At 42.3% G+C, this 17,446-nt stretch overlaps 1 pseudogene; it reads right to left on the bottom strand.

The window, feature by feature from the left end:
- Positions 1–9,645: 9,645 nt before the first annotated feature.
- LOC123590835 lies at positions 9,646–10,747 on the bottom strand (annotated as a pseudogene).
- Positions 10,748–17,446: the final 6,699 nt, after the last annotated feature.

The raw sequence follows: 17,446 nt of genomic DNA, 5'->3' as shown, positions 1-17,446 counted from the left end.
AACTAGATCACAATAACAAAAACATATCTGGAAAATCTCCAAATATTTGCAAATTAAACAATTCAGTTTTAAATAACCCATGAGTTAAATAAAAAACAGAAAAGAAATTATAAAATATTTTGAGCTGAATTAAAATAAACACAGAAAATATCAAAATGTATGCAGTGTAGGGACACCTGAGTGGCTCAGTCGGTTAAGCATCCGACTTCAGCTCAGGTCATGATCTCCATCCAGTTCATGAGTTCCAGCCCACGTCCTGGTGCCTGCTCCAGACTCTGTGTCTCCCTCTTTCTCTGCCCTCCCCACTCATGCTCAGTCTCTCTCTCTCAAAAATAAATAAACATTCAAAAAAATGTATGCAGTGTAGCTGGACCAGTACAAGGGGGGAAATTTATAGCATTAAGTGCTGATATTTGAAAAGATATAAAGTCTCATTTATCTAAGCTTCCACATTAACTAGAAAAAAAGGAACAAATTAAACCCAAAGCAAGGAGAATAAAGAAAATTATAAAGTGTGGAAATCAATAAAATAAAAAAATAAACACAATATAAAAAATCAATAATTTGATTATTTACCAAAGTCTGATTATTTACAAAAGTCAATAAAGTTATTGACTGATTATTTACAAAAGTCAATAAAGTTAATAACCCTCTATCCAAGCTAATCAGAAAATAAATGGAGAAGACAAGTAATATTAATATCAGAAATGAAAAAGGAGTATTACCACAGATTCTACAGACATCAAATGGATAAAGGAAACATCCTAAACAATTATGCCAATAAATTTTCTAATTTAGATTAAATGGACAGATTCCATGAAAAACACCAACTATCACAATACTGGTTCTTGTTTTTGACAAATGTACCATGGTATGTACAATAATAACAAAAGATGGAAACTCGGTAATAGACATATGAAAACTCTCTGTGCTATCTTCCAGAATTTTCCATAAAATTAAAATTATTGCGAAATAAAGAATTTACTTTAAAAGTAATTCAAGAAAATTGTCCTAAAATGTGTAGAAATTTGAGCATACGTATCAAAGGACCGTATCATTTTTCCAGAAAAATCAGCCCAGAATAGTCCCTACCAGAACATACTCTGGTAAAACTCTTGGACTTTAAATATAAGAAAAACACTGTCAGAGTATTTTGGCAAAAAGACCCAGTAAGTCATGAGGAAAGAAAATAAGACTGGCACTGAATATTTTGACAGAAAGATTTTTGCCAGAATGCAATTGAATAACTTATTTAAGGTACTCAAAGAAGGAAAATTTAAGCTAAGGATGTAGTTTAACTGCCTTTCAAGTATAAAAGTTTTAAAGACACAGACACTTATGAACATGATAAGAACAGGAAATATTGCTCCCAGAGCCTTCTTGAGGAATCTCCTAGAGAATAAGCTTCAGAAAATGATAGGAGAAATTCAGCCTCAGTTTTGGTGGTGAGCATTTTACAGTAGAATTGGGGATAATCCAAGTTCAACCGGTGATAATAAGGTTAAAAGAATATTATGTATTTTTATAGGCTTGAAAATATGGATATAAAACAAATATCAAAAATGGGGAGAAAGCAGAGATAATAAATGAAGAGAAAAGCTTGTTTTTTTACAAACTGGGAATGAAAAGGTAATACTTTAGGGGTGTGTGCCTGGATGGTTCAGTTGGTAAAATGTCCAACTTTTGATTTTGGCTCAGGTCACGATCTCACTGTGGGATCGAGGCCCACGTTGGGCTCTGTGCTGACAGCATGGAGCCTGTTTGGGATTCTCTCTCTCCCTCTCTCTCTGCCCCTCCTCAACTTGTATGCATGCACACGTGCACACGTGCTCCGTCTCTCTCAAAATACATAAATAAACTTAAAAAAGATAATACTTTAGACTGATATTTGGGATAAAGGAGGAAAGAGAAAGAGGAGATGACTAGCTAATTACAATATTGTTCGTAGTAGAAAGCCAATATCAAAATAAGAGGGGACCGAATCCTCCTAACACTCAACCTTTTTCTAAGTCACATGGAAGTTTCACAACATTGACATATCATAGTCTGCAAAGAAAATTTCAAGCATTCCCAGCATAATAAATGATATAGATGGCCTTCTGTGATCATACACAATTTATGGTTTTGACTTTGGAATCATGTAAATACCTTGCTTACTTAAAAATAAAAATAAATACAAAAGGAAAGAGAATCCCCCTCCCAACCGAAAACAAACTGAAATAACTGAATTTAACTATATGTCAAATTTCTGGCATAACAATACAGAAAGAAACTATTTTAGGAGACTTTAAAACACAGTGTTGGGACAGTGCATCATTAGTAAGATACAGCTTAAGGGCAGTGACAATACACACCCACATAGAAATTTTAAAATGTATCCAATCATCTTAATTTCTAGTAGCACTATTAGTATGGTTATTATGAAACTGCTCTAGGAATATTCTTGGATAAAGCAAATAAGTAATTATATTAATATCATTTGCAGCTCAGACTTTTTGTTCAAGAGAAAAGAAATAAAAGTAAAATCCTCCATAGGTGCCTGGGTGGCACAGTTGGTTAAGCGTCTGACTCTTGGTTTCAGCTCAAGTCATGGTCTCACAACTCATGGGTTGGAGCCCCACTTCAGGCTCTGCGTTGGCAGCCCAGAGCGTGCTTGGGATTCTCTGTCTCCCTTTCTCTCAGCCTCTCTCTCGCTTGTGCTCTCTCTCTGTCCCTCTCTCTCTCAAAAAGAAACAAAAAACCTTGAAAAAAACCTTTAAAAAAATCCTCCCATAATTTCAAATTTGAACTGGTAATATCTGTATAAATTCATGATTTCTTTCACTCTTTCTGAAAAACCACTCATTCCTGAGCTTGGTTCCCTGGAAAGTCTGGACACAAGGACAAGGCACCATAGCAAGCAACCCCGAGAGTGTGCCTGCTAAAATCCTTTCCTCACTGAAAGGAAAAGAGCTTCTTGTACAAATGATGTCAAGTCTGGGTCAGGGAGTATAAACCTGGGACATCAGTGGTGCCAGAAAGCAAGGAAACTTTCAAAGACCACTGGGACCATATCGAAAGGAATCTGGAACTAACTCTGAGATGCCCACTAGGTAAAGCTGACAAAACATGGCTCTACCAGTCACTCTGACATCTCTAAAAGCACGGCCAACTGGATTTTGTGCTCCTTTGATTCAATGCATTAGAAAGTGCACAGTGCCACCTAATAAGTTTTCTTGCAAACAAAACAAGGGTGGCGGGGAGGGGGGGGGGCAGGCGGAGAAAGGAAGAAAAAAAGAGAAAAGAAAAAGAAACAAACCTTTTCCTGTATCAAGCCCCGGGTTCTAACTATCTCTTTCCAGGAAATACAGGAAATAGAAGGATAAGTGAAACAACTCAAGGAAGCAATCAGCCGAATCTAGAGTGTGGGAAATCTTACAGCATAAATATCTGTTTTATTCAACAGGAAAATGTTATGAAAAGAAGGTGAACTGTTTTATTTATTTATTTATTTATTTTAATTTTTTAATTTTTTTTTTTTATCTATCTAGAGAGAAAAGGGACAGAGTGAGCATGAGCAGGGGAGGGACTCAGAGAGAGGGAGAGAGAGAATCCCAAGCAGGCTCTGCAGTGTCAGCACAGAGCCCAACGTGGGACTCAATCCACCAATTGTGAGATCATGGCCTGAGCCGAAATCAAGAGTCAGACACTCAACCAACTGAGCCACTCAGGCACCCCAAACTGTTCTAAATTTGAAGATACTTAGAAGGCATATAAATATAAGAAACTGTGGTTGACCTCCATATATGTTGCAGTTGTTATACTGAGCAAGCTCTAATGATGACAGATTCCAAGAAGCACCATATTGCTGATTGGGTGTTACCATGTAACTTTCCCGAGAAATTTGGAAATAAGATTGTCATCCAAAAGTTAAAATGTAAATAAAACTAACCAACTTGGGTCGTGGGCCCACTTTCGGACTGGCTGAAACAAGGGGAGTGGGACTATCCTGACTGGCTTAGGCCAAGCAGGGCCACTCCTCTAGCTGGGGTGGGTGTATGAATATCATCCAGATGGCAGAGCTTCTGTGGTAGGGAAAGGAGGCCAAGGAAATTAGGGGCGCACACACAATGTCTACTGCAGTCTATAATAGTTGGGGTATGTTATCTTGAGGTTTTTCTTTTTCTTTTTTTTAATGTTTATTTATTTATTTTGAGAGAGGGAGAGAGAGAGAGAGCAGGGAAGGGAGCAGAGAGAGGGGGAGACAGAGAATTCTAAGTAGGCTCTGTGCTCTCAGTACCAGAGCCTGACTTGGGGCTCGAACTCATGAACTGTGAGATCATGACCTAAGCAGAAATCAAAAGTTGGAAGCTCAACCGACCGAGCCACCCAGGCGCCCCTTGAGGTTTTTCTAAAAGGTAATTTTTATCCTTTCAGGCTTACATTTTATCTTTAGCAGACTAATCAAACTGATCATTTATTCTGGTAAATTTTCAAATTGCTATTACCTGGCTCCCAGGCTCTTCAGAACAATTATCTGGTTAACTTAATTACCCAATTTGGTGAATCAAAACTATTTTATCTCTAGAGACATAAACACTTAATGCTGAAAATTATGGTGTAATTATACTGCACATAATTTATTTCGGTTAGCCTCTTAATCTATTTTAATCCTATGGATACAATTAAATGTGTAAAAGAAATGCTTTATTTTCTAGCAGGGTAAAATTTTTCCTTGGGGGTTGGGGGTAAGAGGGGAGCAGAAACTTATTCCTAGTAGACTAGTATTCTGAAGAGTGGCCACCTTAAACTGGAGTTAACTTGATTCTCTGCCTCATCTGCTGAAAATTTTATTTTTATTTTATTTTAGAGAGAGAGAGTATGCAAGTGGGAAAGAGGGGCAGTGGGAGAGAAAATCTTAAGCAGGTTCCACTCTTGACACGGAGCTCGATGCAGGGCTCTATCCCAGGACCCTGGGTTCATGACCTGAGCCAAAATCAAGAGTTGGATGCTCAACCAACTGAGCCACCCCTGGAATTTTTAAATTATTTTCTTTTAAGGGTTGAAGTTTTGTATATAGTGCAAGGCATCGTTTGTCCTTCAAAGCTCCATCCACAGCATGGCATAAATAAGACCTGTGCTAAATTCTGCTACATATCAACGAATCAGAAGTAATATCATATTATTTTAATAAAGGGTGAAAATTGCATACAGGTGGAGCAGGGAGCCTTTTAATCTTATAGAATTCATTGGTTTTTGATGAAAGGTATTTTTTCATTTTAGTCAATTTTAATTATTCCCATAACTAAATGCTTTTAAGTCTTTGATTCTTTTAATTCTTCTCCTGGGTCATGTTTCTAGGATCTTGGAAACATGGATCTTGTTCTAAGAAGAGCTGGATCTTGCTACAGCAAAACAGAGCGTCTAGGACTAGGTTGCTGGCATCTCCTCAAAAGCACTTAAGGGGCGCCTGGGTGGCTCCGTCAGTTAAGCATCCGACTTCGGCTCAGGTCATGATTTCATGGTTCGTGGGTTCGAGCTTCCTGTCGGGCTCTCTGCTGTCAGTGTGGAGCCTGCTTCGGATCCTCTGTCTCCCTCCCTCCCTCTCCCTCTCTCCCTCCCTCCCCCCCTCCCCAGCTTTCACTCTCTCAAAAATAAACATTTAAAAAAAGCATTTAAAAGATCTATACATAATGAGGTCAATAATGAAGCATTCTAATAATACTATTTCACACAACGATAGGCATGCAACCTGATAGATATAATCAGAAGAGGGAACACATACAAACAAGAGTGAAATCATGGGAGAGGACTTGAAGGAAAACCTTTTGTTTTTACATGGGTAAATTGCGCAGTTTGTACTGTTCCCATTTTCTCATCCTACACTACCCCTTTTACCTATATCATGTTAAGAACATTTTGCACATTTACACATTCTGATTACAAACTGTTACAGGGCCCCACACTGCTATTCAGAACAGAGAAGTCTCTATTATTTTCAAATGAATGCTTTCAAGTTCATAATACTTTGAAGCTGCCAAATGGACCACCTACACACTGGCTATTAAGTTCCTGATTTATTTAGCAGGGAATACAGAAGGGATCGGAAGAGAGGTGGCTACAGACAAGTGAAGCAGAACCAGCATATTTTTGTATGGCTTTTCCCTCTGCATGGGCGGGATGCTGCTAAAGCAGCTTCCTATGTCCCTACTCGCCCAGCTCCATTTTTTGTCACTATTTATTTATTAAAAAAATTTTTAATGTTTATTTTTGAGAGAGAGAGAGAGAGAGAGCGTGAGCAGGGGAGGGGCAGAGAGAGAGGGAGACACAACTCACCCCAGGATTTCTGGGACTTTTCAGGTGTTAGTACTGCAAGTCCCATGTCTCACAAAACCCCTCAATCCCTGGTAATCAGTGATAGTTGGTCACCTAAGTGGGTACTTCACACCCATTTAATGGCTTTAATTTGCATTTCCCTAATGACTAATAATGCTGAATGGGTATTCTTTTTTTTTTTTTTTTAATGTTTATTTATTTTTGAGAGAGAGAGTGTGTGAGCAGAGGAGAGGGGCAGAGAGAAAGGGATACACAGAATCCGAAGCAGGCTCCGAGCTGTCAGCACAGAGCCCAACACGGGGCTCAAACCAACGAGCCTCGAGATCGTGACCTAAGCTGAAGTTGGACACTTAACCGACCAAGCCACCCAGGTGCCCCTGTCACTTTTTTAAAAAACAATTTTATTTTTAGGAAATCTCTACACCCAACGTGTGGCTCAAACTCACAACCCCAAGATCAAGAGTCGCATGCTCTACTGACTGAGCCAGCCAGTCTCCCCTGTCACTTTTTCTTTTGATATACTTTTGGATTTATGGACAAATTGCATCAGTAGGATAACCCAGATTCAAAAATGGATACATTTTGCTCCATGTGTATTTTGCTTCATTGTATTTTTTTCCCTCTCTCCCCCCACCACATACCCACACAATCTTTTTCTAAATAATCCGAAAGAAAGCAAATTGTAGACTTCGTCTGTTTATCCCTACGTACTTCAGTGTATGAATCTTAAGTACAACAATATTTTTTTTTTTACGGAACCAGAGTGTAATGAACAAAGTCAGAAAATTTGACATGAATATAGGACTATTATGTAATCCACTGTTTGTATTCAAATTTTAATTGTCTCCATAATGTCCTTTACAATTTTTCCTTCCAGCCTAGGACCTAACACAGGATCATGTACTGTATTCAGTCTTCTCAACCCAATCTGCGACAGTACCTTCTGTTTCCTCATGATTATATTCAGATCGTATGTTTTTTGCAAATACACTACAGAAGTGATATTAGTTCTTTTCTCAGTGAATCGTATCTGGAGGCACGTAATTGTAGATTTGTCTTATTACGGGTAATGTTAACTTTGATCTGGTAATGTTAACTGGTAATGTTACTGGTAAGGTTAACTTTATAAAATTATTAGTTATGTCTTTTCAGTTAACTAGTATTTGTGGGGAGATATGAAAACATAATTGTCTCATTAAACTTTCACTCCTTAATTTTTACATCTATTGATGATTTTCTAATTCTTTCATTCACATCCTTTTTTTTATTTAAATTTTTTTAATGTTTATTTATTTTTGAGAGGGAGAGACAGAGCATGAGCGGGGGAGAGGCAGAGAGAGGGAGACACAGAATGTGAAGCAGCCTCCAGGCTTGGAGCTCTGAGCTGTCAGCACAGAGCCTGGCGCTAGGCTCAAACTCACGAACCATGAAATCATGATCTGAGCCGAAGTCGGTCACTTAACCGACTGAGCCACTCAGGCGCTCCTCTTTCATTCATATTCTATGTCTTAGTTGGTATTGTACTGTGAGAAAGAGCTTTCTCTTCTCCTATTCATTTATTTATTTATGTCAGTTTTGACTCATGGATTTTTATTCTGTTTAATGGGTTTTTAATTCACTACTTTATAATTTATTTTGATATTAAAATTGTCCCAGAGGGAGCCCTTTCAATCTGCAAACCTCTCCTTTTTATATGTTGCCATCATTCTTTGAGCACTTCCTTAATTTCTGGTACAGCTATTTCGGGCTCATTTTGTATTTTTCCTGGCCCAGCCCTGGTATTAGCCTTTTCTCCAAGGAACACTATGTTGAGAATGGTATCTATTTACTTATTCATTTATTTATTTATGTTGTTGTTGTTGTTGGGAGTGGTATTTAGAGAGCGAGATCTGGATGGCAGGTGTACTCATTGCTATTGATGTGACCTAACCTTTAGGCTCTCTCATTGTAGAGGGCAAGGAAACACACACATACACATTCATATCCTCATATATTAATGTTTGTTTCCTTATCTGTCTATTTAAAACTTCAAGAATGAGAAACTTGGGGTGCCTGGGTGCCTCAGTCAGTTAAGCATCCAATTCTTGAATTCAGCTCAGGTCATGATCTCACAGTTCCTGAGATGGAGCTCTGAGTCCGGCTTTGCACTGACAGCGGGGAGCTCACTTGAGATGCTCTCTCTTCCTCTCTCTCCCTCTCTCTCTCAAAAATAAATGAACCTTTTTTTAAAAAAGTAAGAATGAGAAACTTGCAGCAGTGTGCTGGAACCAGCTTGAACCGGCTTACTAAATAATTGCAATTTGGTGAGCTGGTTGTAGGTTGAAATCAGCCATCCGAGCATTTATAATATAACAATTGGCAAATGCTACAGATCAAGTGTTTACCCCGCCTCACCCCAAGTCAGTTTCGCATGAGCCCCTGGAAATCTGACTTCCGTTACCCTCAATATACCCAGAGTTATTCAGAACACTTAGGTTACATGGCAAAAGGGAATTCAGGTTACTAATCTACTGACTTTAAAATAGGGAGATGATCCTGGATCATCTGAGTGGGCACAAGGTGCTCACAAGGGTCCTTAAAAGTGGAAGAGGGAGGCAGAGAAGAGAGTCAAAGAGCTATGAGGATGGAAGGGGGGTCAAAGATGTTACTTTGCTGTCTTTGGAGACAGAGGAAGGGGACCACAAGCCAAGGAATGTGGTTGGCTTCTAGAAGCTCAAAAAGCATTCTCTTCTAGGGCCCCCAGAAGGAATGTTGACACCTTAAGCTCAGTTCGACGTGTATTGGACTTCTAACCTACAGAACCGTAAGATAACAAATGTTTTGTTTAATCACTAAGTTGATGGTAATTTGCTATAAAAGCAATGGAGAATGAATAGGCACAGTGTGTTTCTTCTGTCAGGGCATTTTCTCTCAGTCAGTGAGATTCATCCCTTTTGTTGAGTCCATGATTTGTTTCTTTTTATTGCACAGTGGTATTCTATTATATGAAACACCAAAGTTAGTTTTGCCATTCTCATAGTGATGAACTTTTGATTATTTCCAGTTATTAGACTACTATGATAAAGCTACTATGAACAGGTTTCTTTTTTATTGGGGGGGGGGCTCAAAATGTGACATTCATTCGAAGGAAAAGAAAAGAAAAGACCAGATATCCATCCCTTAGCTCCCTTCCCTCCCCCATCCTGTTTCTCTTTAGTCCCACAAGGACTGGACCCCGGCTAGGGGGATGTAGCAGGACAACCCCTCTCAGATGAGGTCAGCAACACCGAGGGGCATCTCCTCAATGGAGGTGTTGTAGAAGGTCTCGATGTCTCAGAGAGTCCTCTCGTTTTCTTCTGTCACCATGTTAAAAGCCACATCCTTATGGTCAAATCATCTACCAGGGATGATTCTGCAGATACAGTTTTCCCTGTTGGTGGGAAGGTCATAGTTGATGACTAAGGAGACCTGCTGCACATCAGTGCCTCTGGCCAGCAGGTCAGTGGTAATCAATACTCTGCTACAGCCAGAGTGGACCCCCGTCATGATCACATCTCACTCCCTTTGGTCCACATCTCCATGCGTGGCAGACTCCACGACGTGTCGGGCATGCATCTTCTCAGCGGGCCAACCAACCTTCCGGTGTCGATTATGACTGCCTGTGTGACGGTCAGGGTCTCATACAAAGTCACACAGAATGTCTAGCATGATACCCTCCAGGGTCACCTTTTCCTTCTTGGCCAGGATCTGAATGGGGCCCCTCATGGATTTCTCGGTCACCTCAAGCACATCGGAAGGCACTGCAGCTGACAGCAAACCCCTCTGGGTGTTGTTGTCGAGCTTTTGAAATATGTCATAGATCTGGCGCTCGAATCCACAGCTTAACATTTCATCAGCTTTGTCCAGTACACACATCTTGATGTATTTGGGAGACGGGATCTCTAGTTAAGCATATCAAACACATGACTAGGGGTACCCATAATCATATGGGGAGCTTCCATCTGTAGCTTTTGTACCTCAGCATGCACATGGGTCACATGGGTCCCACCAATGCAAGTGTGGCAGGAGGTACCCACATAATCTCCAAATGCTATGACTACCTTCTGTATCTGCTGAGTCAATTCTCTAGTGGGTGTCAGGACCAAGTCCTTTGGAGCCTTTAGATCCAATTCAATCTGTTGCAGGATCCACATGGCAAAAGCGACTGTTTTCCCAGTCCCAGATTGGGCTGGAGCGATCATGTAATAACCCTTGATACAAGGAAGAATGTCTTGCTGCTGGATGGCCAAAGGCCTCTCAAAACCAGAGGTGTAGATGTCACAGAGAAGGGACTCAGAGAGGTTCGTGTCATCAAAGCTGCCAACAATTTCATTCTAGTTACTGTCGAAGACGCCTTGGGCTCCATCCCGTCACAGTCACTGTCTCTGGATTGGGATTCCTGACTCACAGACATGATCCTTAGAAACTAGGCTATGAACGGTTTTCCATGCTCTTTCTTTGGATATACGAGCATCCATTCAAGAGAACTGTTACACATTTTGGCTTTTGCCTGGTTCTTAAGCCAGACATTATCAGCAAGCCACGTCATCATCCCCAGAAGAGTAGTCAATGAGCAGATGTCCCTGAAAAATAGCTCAGCCATCAGCATCCCAGTGTTGCACAAAGCCTGTCTGCCAGCAAAAATCCAACAAAGTCAGCTTAAAGACGCTAGAACAATGCAGTCTATAATTAAAGTTTTTAAGTAAATTAATAATTCTGCTGGGAGTGGAACCAGAACAGAAAATCAAAAAGCCAGTAGCAGCACCACTAAAAGTAAAGGATGGTAAATTAAAACGTATGTATCCATGCATTTCAGGAGGAAAAGAATTGAGTATCCACTCAGGATTGACAACATTGTGTTAGCCTGACTTATAAAGACTCTGCTGACAACCTTAGTAGGGACATGGTCAGATAAGTAAATAGTATCTGTCCATAACTTATCTTCTAAGTTCTCTGATCATGCTTTTCATTGGGTGTCATGGAAGGAGAGAGACCCTATAGTCCACCTGGTGGGTGTGGACCCAGGAAGGGGTACAGGAAACTGGAGTGTCCTTGTTAATGAGAACAGGAAGTCCAAAGCCCAGAGGCAGGAACTCGTGGGCACAGTTGAGGAACCACAGGAACCTGATGAGTATTCAAGGACAGCAAACCTCTGCTCCTTCAGAGGTACATTATAAAGACACCAGGGATAGGGAACCCTTGAAACATTACCGTGTTTATGGAGAAACTCTCAGTAGGGACCAACCAATAACAATATTTCCAAAAGAGATATAAACATCATACTGAAATTCTTTTAATTCCTCAAAATCCCCTTCTCCTCCCCACCCCTGCTTTTTTTTTTTTTTTTTTTTTTTTTTTTGGTAAAAGTTCCTGGGAATAAACTTTACCTGAAATACTCTCTTTCTTTTCCTATCCCCCCTCCTAAAACTTCTATTAGCATGGCTATTGATCCTTTACATTTCAGCTTAATATCACTTCCTCTTCTAAGTCTTCCCCACTCCCTCATGTCTCCCTGATCCCCAAACTTTGGAAGATGCTTCTGCTTTGTACAGCTACAGCCTTCTCAGATTTGCCTTACCATTAGCTCTAGCTTTTGTTGTCACTGTTTATTTAGTCATCTGTCTTCCCTGAAAGACAATGAAGTGGTACCCTTGGGAGTATTATTATCACCATTTAAGCTGTGGAATCTGAAGTACATTGTAGAGCGATACCTTGATTCCTCATCTATAAAACAGGCATAACAACAGGCCCTACCTTAGAGCATTGTGGTGAGCACTGAATGAGTTCATACAGACCAGGCGCTTAGAACAGTAGACCCTCACAGATGATCTCATACCAGCTCCTGGATCTTCCCATCCTCTGCCATTTTGGCAAATGGCAATTCCAGTATTCCGACTGCTTGAGCCAAAAGCTTTGGACGCATCCTTAACCACCTTTCTCTTTCTCTCTTACCCCTCATTCAATCCATTAGCAAATCCTGCCTGTCAGCTCTACTCCCAAATGATCTACTGCTCAAATGATGCAGCACTTCCTCTACGACTACCCTGGTCTGAGCCATCATCCCTCTCACCTGGATTACTGAAACAGCATCCTTACGGGTCCTCCTCCTGCTTCCACCATTGCCCCTCACTCAGCTCTCCACATCATCCCATTGAACCACAAGTCAGAGTGGGCTATTTCTCTGCCCAGACCCTTTCGGTGGCTCCTGTCTCACTCAGAGTCAAAGCCCAAGACCCGATGATGGCCCACAAGTCTCATGACTGGCCTCCAGCTAAGTCTCATTCCAGCCACACGGGACTCCTTGCTGTTTCTTGAACAGAACATACACACTTCTGCCTCAGGACCTTTGTGCTTATTGTACTTCCTCCAGAGAGCATAGTTGCTCCCTCACTCCTTTCTGCTCAAACCAGTAAGAACTCCGTGGGCCACCTTATATAAAACCATCTCCCTCCTCTCTATACTCTTCCACTCCAGACTCTCCAACTCTTTAACCTATTTTATTTATATTCCTAGTAGTTATTACTATGTGGGATATCTATCTATGTATCTATATACATGTATACAGAAAGCTGTGTGTATATATATATATATATATGTTTATTGTCTTTCCCCACTTGAATGTAAACTCTGTAAGGCAGGTATCTGTTTATTTGTTCACTATTACACTCCCAGAGCATGAAACAACATGGCATAAATGCCATAACTGCTCAATAAATATTTGTAAATAAATGAATGACTATTGTTATTTGGTACACAGTTGTAGGTCCACCATAACTACTTCCTGCATAAAAAACAAATGAATAGTCCATAGTTTCCCCAGAAGAGCATTGATAATGGGGGGCTCAGGTGAAAGAAACGGGGACATGTATGCACAAACATTTGCTGCATGGGCTGCATGTTCTTGGAATCATGGTTTCTTCTAATCCTTTTTAAAAATGAGTGTTTCAGAGGTGCCTGGGTGGCTCAGTCAGTTAAGGGTCTGACTTCTGCTCAGGTTGTGACCTCACAGTTCATGAGTTCAAGCCTCACACTGGGCTCTGTGCTGGCAGCTCAGAGCCTGGAGCCTGCTTCAGATTCTGTGTCTCCCTCTTGCTCTGCCCCTTGCTTGCTCTCTCTCTCTCTCTCTCAAAAATAAATAAAAAACATTTAAAAATAAATAAATAAAATGAGGGTTTTATACGGTTTGTATGTCCACTTTTAAGTAGTCTGCACTTTTAAGTATCTAAGTATCTAAACCTCAGTTATCATCAGAATTACCCACAGGGATTCTTATTCAATCGGTCTTATTTAATTGGGAATTCAAGTAAGTTTGAACAAGAATTTAACCTTTAGTTTCCTTATATGAAGAATAGGATTATAATACCATCCACTAGGGTGGTAAGGATTACATAAAATATTCTCTGTGGGGTGTCTTACACATAGTATTAGGTACTAATGCTTCTGCTCATTTTCTTTAAAGTTTAGAGGTAAAATTCTTACAAACAAATCATATTCCTTGCTCTCTAAAATTTTAGGTTTGGGGGCACCTGGATGGCTCAGTCGGTTAAGCGTCTAACTTCAGGTCATGATCTCGGGGTTTGTGAGTTTGAGCTGGGCGTCGGGCTCTGTGCTGACAGCTCAGAGCCTGGAGCCTCATTCGAATTCTGTGTCTCCTCCTCTCTCTGCCCCTCACATGCTCATGCTCTGGCTCTCTGTCTCTCAATAATAAATAAACGTTAAAATTTTTTTTTTTTTTAATTTTAGGTTTGATTTCATCTTTAGTCCGGATCTCTACTTTGAGTTCCAGATTTATTTTGCAAATACGTACTCAGCATCATCACTTGGATGTCTCACTGAGATGTCGAATCCAACACATCTAAAGCAACTCAAACTTGTCCGCTCGAGGCCTCCTCCTCCAAGTCCCCCTTCTCCAGCAATGAGATAAGCTCACACCAGACATCTAGGAGTCCTTTCCTCTCTCTCACCTTTTACGTGCAGTTAACGATCAGGTGCTTACGGTTCCAACTCCGATCAATTTTCTCAGTCCCCCATCTTCTACTCTCCATTGCCTGCACACTGGTCTTCACACACCCTCTGCAGCTCCCTTCTTACTCATTCTCCACACTGCAGCCAGAAAGGTCGTTTACAAATACATATCGGGTCGTGTCCCCATGGATCCTCTCCAACTCTTTAGTGGATTCCTTTTGTCTTTAGGATTAAGTCTAAAGTTTTCAGCGTGGCCCCCAAACCTTCTACCCACCTCTCCTTCAGCACAGGCACCTCCCTGTAGCCACAGGTGAAGCCTGTTCCTACCCAAGAGCCTTCAAACCTGTAGTTTCCATAGCAACAAGTGCACTCCCCACCCCACCCCCTTCCCTTTGTTGCCCGACTTAACTCTTCCTTATTCTTGAAGGTTCAGCTTAAATGTCACTTCCTCAAAGAGATCTTTTTTACCGCTAGAGCAGACAGGTCCCTTGGTTACACAGTCTCCTAAGTCCCAGGCCTTCGTCTAGCAATCATCACAACCGTGATTAATACCGATCCTCAATTCTAAGCCACTTGCTTCACATTTTAAGTTGCCAGCTGTCAGGCAGAAGAAGAAGATAGCATTACCATCACTGTTGCCAACACACATTAGGACCTAATTTTTTTTTTTTTTAATTTTTTTTTTCAACGTTTATTTATTTTGGGGACAGAGAGAGACAGAGCATGAACGGGGGAGGGGCAGAGAGGGAGGGAGACACAGAATCGGAAACAGGCTCCAGGCTCTGAGCCATCAGCCCAGAGCCTGACGCGGGGCTCGAACTCACGGACCGCGAGATCGTGACCTGGCTGAAGTCGGACGCTTAACCGACTGCGCCACCCAGGCGCCCCAGGACCTAATTTTTTAAAAGGGGGTGTCTCTGGACCCAATTCACCTTGCGCTATTTTCAGAGTTGAAATTTAATTTAAAGTTGGATTTCAGGGGCACCTGGGTGGCTCAGTCGGTTAAACATCTGACTCTTGATTTTGGCTCAGGTCATGATCTCATGGTTCCTAAGATGGGGCCCCGAGTGGAGCTCTGTGCTATCAGTGCAGAGCCTGCTTGAGATTCTCTCTCTCTCTCTCTCTCTCTCTCCCCTTTTCTCTCTGCCCTTCTCCCACTCTCTCTTTCTCAAAATAAATAATAAACTTAAGAAAGTAATCAATTTGGATGCCAACTTAAAGCTTAAAATATCTAAAACAAAACAAAACAAAACAAACACTCTATAGGGATACTTGGGTGGCTTAGTTGGTTAAGCATCCCACTCTTGATTTTTTTTTTTTTTCAACGTTTTATTTATTTTTGGGACAGAGAGAGAAACAGAGCATGAACGGGGGAGGGGCAGAGAGAGAGGGAGACACAGAATCGGAAACAGGCTCCAGGCTCTGAGCCATCAGCCCAGAGCCCGACGCGGGGCTCGAACTCACGGACCGCGAGATCGTGACCTGGCTGAAGTCGGACGCTTAACCGACTGCGCCACCCAGGCGCCCCCCACTCTTGATTTTGACTCAGGTCATGATCTCAGGTTTGTGAGTTCATGCCCCCAGTCAGGCTCTGTGCTGACAGCCAGAAGCCTGCTTGGGATTCTCTCTCTCTCTGCCCCTCCTCCGCTCTCTCTCTCTCTCTCTGAAACAAATACATAAAACATTTAAAAAATACACACTACATTGTGGCATACAGAATGTGGAGCACTGCCTAAGTAGAAGATTGCCCACCACGGCCAACGAGTGAAATTTAGGGCAGTTGAAACCATCAGCTCAGAATCAATCAGAAGAAAATGGTGGTAAAATTTTCAAAACTGGGAGAGGGTGGCTTCTCTGACACCAACTTTGCGCAGAAGTCCTGAAGGACTACTTGACCCAGGGGAGGAACACTTATCTGGTTGGAATTTGACTTCTGGCAAACTTTTAAGAGCAGCTATTTATCTCCTAGTGATATGTAATTGAGAACAGTAAGAACAAAAGCCACTTGGAAATACAGACAAAGCACTGTTTTCCCATATGCTTTGCAATCATCCTTTCATACCCCTAATGGTGTTCAGGGCGTGAAGAACCCTGCATACACCATTATAAAAAACATTGATGCACAGGATCAAGCCTGACACGGAGGCACACTTCACCCTGAATGTGAAGGTCAAAACTCAGTTTGATTGTAAAGGAGAAAAACAGAAATTAAAAAACAAAAAACAAAAAACAAAACTGGATAAACGTATGCTCTGCTGTCCCTTAGCACCTGAAAAGCTGCTACTAAATCACGGGCGTGACTGACAGTTGGAAACTTTGCTCTGAGAAAATGAGTGCCACCAGCTGTGTCATTTTTAAAATGACAGTCTTTCAGAATAAGTGCCTGAGGACCGACACTTATGTTTTGTTCACTGGAATGTCCCCCGAGCGTAGGCCAATACCTGAGTCCTATACAAAAGGTGCTCAATAGTTGTTAGATAAGAGTTCTCGGTTTACACTGCAAACTTTGGTCACTTTCACCTAGGTTGTGGCGAACTTGAAAAGGCTTGGGATCCCGGCCACCTCCCCCGTGCCCGTGCCCTTTGCTTCTCCACCTCTCTCCCACGGGGAGGGTGCTGGGAGCCGCCCTAAATCCAATCCCCTTACGGGGCCACCCCCTTCTCTCTCTGGCCTTGGCTCCGGCTCGGCCCCTGCTGCGCTGCTCCGCGGAAAGGCCAGCGGAGAGTTGCAAACGCTTTGGTTTTCATTCCAGTCTACGAGAAGGAAACACGAACCCAGCCACCAGGAGGCCCCTGGTCTGAGAACCGAAATCATGAGTCATAGATTCGGGGGTTCGGACCTAGGAGCAGCTGGCGATGTGGATGGGCGTGGGTCTGCGGGGATGGAGGGGGTTCCCGAAAGGCCACAGCCCTTCCCTCCCGGGTAGGGCTCCCCGAAGATTCCCCCCCCCCCCACCCCTGCCCCATGCCCCCGACCCCGTGCTCTCCTCGCTCTCGCCCCGGGCCCGCGGCTTTCAGGGGGCGGCCAGGGGTCCGGGAGGGGGCGGCGCTCGCGCTCCAGGTCGCCGCCCCCGCGGCCACATCACCAGGCGCTCGCTTCCCCTGGGGCGGCGGCGCGGCTGCGCGTGCGCGGGGCGGCCGCGCGGGGG

The sequence above is a fragment of the Leopardus geoffroyi genome, chromosome B4 (assembly GCF_018350155.1).
Source record: "Leopardus geoffroyi isolate Oge1 chromosome B4, O.geoffroyi_Oge1_pat1.0, whole genome shotgun sequence".
NCBI classification, from domain to species: Eukaryota; Metazoa; Chordata; class Mammalia; order Carnivora; family Felidae; genus Leopardus; species Leopardus geoffroyi.
The sequence above is the reverse complement of the archived record's forward strand: the minus strand, read 5'-3'. Positions and strand labels throughout refer to the sequence as shown.